The sequence below is a fragment of the Oncorhynchus mykiss genome, chromosome 21, assembly GCF_013265735.2.
Source record: "Oncorhynchus mykiss isolate Arlee chromosome 21, USDA_OmykA_1.1, whole genome shotgun sequence".
In the NCBI taxonomy this organism is placed as follows: Eukaryota; Metazoa; Chordata; class Actinopteri; order Salmoniformes; family Salmonidae; genus Oncorhynchus; species Oncorhynchus mykiss.
This window is the reverse complement of record NC_048585.1, coordinates 62768367-62772368: the sequence shown is the minus strand read 5'-3', so window position 1 is coordinate 62772368 and position 4002 is coordinate 62768367.

Below are 4002 nucleotides of genomic sequence, written 5' to 3'. Positions count from 1 at the left end.
ACAATCCCAGTTAATAGAACCGACCTGCTGGACATTGGCATCGTTTATTATGGGTACGGGAAATAAAATGCTCTAGTGTTTATCCATGGCCGCTAGATGTCATTACGGAGCTACCCTCGCTCTGTACCCCTCTTTCGTCACACTCTCTCTCATCTCTCCCTCACTCTGTTCTGTTAGTCCACAATCAGGTTGTGACGCCATCACGTCTAACGTCTGTCCCGTCTCCTAGGTAACCCTGGTTGTGACCTCATCGGTGACTGGGGAAACGTGTGCTCTGCCTCTGTGTACTTCCCAGACACAAACCACCACAGTAAGGTACATCAATGCCCTGGACACTAAATCAAGTGCACCTTGTATTTCAAAGGAAAAATAAATGTATTTGTACCGAAGTCAGTACTGCATCAAGAGTTGGAGAGAAGAGACACACTAAAACAGTACAACATGTGTTCTGTACAACACACATGCACGCACACGCACACACACACCTCATAGTTTATAAGGGCAGTTTTCCACAGCAGCAGATAAGTCCTAGCGAGAGACTTGACCTGAAAAAGTGAGACTTGATCTGAACTTTTTCAGATCAAGTCTCACTTTTTCAGGTCGTGTCTCTTTTCAGGTCGTCTCACTTTTTCAGATCAAGTCTCACTTTTTCAGGTCAAGTCTCTCGCTAGGACTTATCTGCTGCTGTGGAAAACTGGGGGTACTGACACCACCATCACAGATGAACTGATGACTGACTGTTAACGATGTTTCCATCCTTACTATGTCTAACAATCAGTGTGGTGTTTATGGTGTTGGACATTTGGTGTGGTGTGTATGGTGTGGTGTGGTGTGTATGGTGTTGGACATGTGGTGTGGTGTGTATGGTGTTGGACATGTGGTATGGTGTGTATGGTGTGGTGTGGTGTGTATGGTGTGGTGTGGTGTGTATGGTGTGGTGTGGTGTGTATGGTATGGTGTGGTGTGTATGGTGTTGGACATGTGGTATGGTGTGGTGTGGTGTGTATGGTGTGGTGTGGTGTGGTATGGTGTGTATGGTGTGGTGTGGTGTGTATGGTGTGGTGTGGTGTGTATGGTATGGTGTGGTGTGTATGGTGTTGGACATGTGGTATGGTGTGTATGGTGTGGTGTGGTGTGTATGGTGTGGTGTGGTGTGTATGGTATGGTGTGGTGTGTATGGTGTTGGACATGTGGTATGGTGTGTATGGTGTGGTGTGGTGTGTATGGTATGGTGTGGTATGCATGGTGTGGTGTGGTGTGTATGGTGTGGTGTGGTGTGTATGGTATGGTGTGGTGTGGTGTGTATGGTGTGGTGTGGTGTGTATGGTGTGGTGTGGTGTGTATGGTATGGTGTGTATGGTGTGGTGTGGTGTGTATGGTGTGGTATGGTGTGTATGGTGTGGTGTGTATGGTGTGGTGTGTATGGTGTGTATGGTATGGTGTGTATGGTGTGGTGTGGTGTGTATGGTGTGGTGTGTATGGTGTGGTGTGGTGTGTATGGTGTGGTGTGGTGTGTATGGTGTGGTGTGGTGTGTATGGTATGGTGTGTATGGTGTGGTGTGGTGTGTATGGTATGGTGTGTATGGTGTGGTGTGGTGTGGTGTGGTGTGTATGGTATGGTGTGTATGGTGTGGTGTGGTGTGTATGGTATGGTGTGTATGGTGTGGTGTGGTGTGGTGTGTATGGTGTGGTGTGGTGTGTATGGTATGGTGTGTATGGTGTGGTGTGGTGTGGTGTGGTGTGTATGGTATGGTGTGGTGTGGTGTGTATGGTATGGTGTGTATGGTGTTGGATAATCGATCATTTACTGACCATTTCTAACACTTCTTTTGTCTTCTGTTTCTTACCTAACCATGGTTGAAGGACATAGATCTGGGGATGTCTTTATTTAGGGCTTGAAAACATGAAGTTCACATCCAAGATGGTAATCTATTCACTATAAAGTGCACTATATAGTGGATAGGGTCCCATTTGGGATGCAGAGGGAAAAACTGTCTGTAACCATGGACCAGTGGGTCTGTGTTCAGCAGATAGAAATATCATGAATAGAGCTGACATGATTCCTTATTCTACATGTCAGAGGCACTTCTGTTCTATATCATATATTTCTATCTAAACGGTGAACAGGTCAACTGGCCCATTTGGAATTTAACCCAGGATTAGCTAGCTTGGTATAACATCAGTAATAGATACTAATAAACCCAGGATTAGGTAGCTTGGTGTATAACATAGGTAATAGATACTAATAAACCCAGGATTAGGTAGCTTGGTGTATAACATCGGTAATAGATACTAATAAACCCAGGATTAGGTAGCTTGGTGTATAACATAAGTAATAGATACTAATAAACCCAGGATTAGGTAGCTTGGTGTATAACATCAGTAATATATACTAATAAACCCAGGATTAGGTAGCTTGGTGTATAACATCAGTAATATATACTAATAAACCCAGGATTAGGTAGCTTGGTGTATAACATAAGTAATAGATACTAATAAACCCAGGATTAGGTAGCTTGGTGTATAACATCAGTAATAGATACTAATAAACCCAGGATTAGGTAGCTTGGTATATAACATCAGTAATAGATACTAATAAACCCAGGATTAGGTAGCTTGGTGTATAACATTGGTAATAGATACTAATAAACCCAGGATTAGGTAGCTTAGTGTATAACATCGGTAATAGATACTAATAAACCCAGGATTAGGTAGCTTGGTGTATAACATCAGTAATAGATACTAATAAACCCAGGATTAGGTAGCTTGGTGTATAACATCAGTAATAGATACTAATAAACCCAGGATTAGGTAGCTTGGTGTATAACATCAGTAATAGATACTAATAAACCCAGGATTAGGTAGCTTGGTGTATAACATCAGTAATAGATACTAATAAACCCAGGATTAGGTAGTTTGGTGTATAACATCAGTACAGTATAGTACTATTTCACTGTGCAATGGGTCTGTTCTGTACTGGTGTAGTATAGTATATAGTAGAGTATAGTACTAGTTCACTGTGCAGTGGGTCTGTTCTGTACTGGTGTAGTATAGTATATAGTACAGTATAGTACAAGTTCACTGTGGAGTGGGTCTGTTCTGTACTGGTGTAGTATAGTATATAGTAGAGTATAGTACTAGTTCACTGTGTAGTGGGTCTGTTCTGTACTGGTGTAGTATAGTATATAGTACAGTATAGTACTAGTTCACTGTGCAGTGGGTCTGTATACTAATCTGTGTACTACTAGGACACCCCCTGGGTGTCAATCATGGCAAAACATACGCCGTGACAATTACAAGTTGTTGTTTTTATTTCAAAGATATGACACAAATAAACAGTGGTATAGAGTGATTATAGAGTTTAGAGATGAGGGAAAACGTCGTAATATAAGACACAAATAAGACGATGTTGACGGAAGACAACTGTCTAACTGGGAACAATGACTTCCTTTTAATCTAGTCTCTCTCTCCTGGTATAATAAGTGTTAAACTAGTCTCTCTCTCTCCTGGTATAATAAGTGTTAAACTAGTCTCCCTCTCCTGGTATAATAAGTGTTAAACTAGTCTCTCTCTCTCCTGGTATAATAAGTGTTAAACTAGTCTCTCTCCTGGTATAATAAGTGTTAAACTAGTCTCTCTCCTGGTATAATAAGTGTTAAACTAGTCTCTCTCCTGGTACAATAAGTGTTAAACTAGTCTCTCTCTCCTGGTATAATAAGTGTTAAACTAGTCTCTCTCCTAGTAAATTAAGTGTTAAACTAGTCTCTCTCTCTCCTGGTATAATAAGTGTTAAACTAGTCTCTCTCTCTCCTGGTATAATAAGTGTTAAACTAGTCTCTCTCCTGGTATAATACGTGTTAATCTAGTCTCTCTCTCCTGGTATCTCTCCTGGTATAATAAGTGTTAAACTAGTCTCTCTCCTAGTAAATTAAGTGTTAAACTAGTCTCTCTCTCTCCTGGTATAATAAGTGTTAAACTAGTCTCTCTCTCTCCTGGTATAAT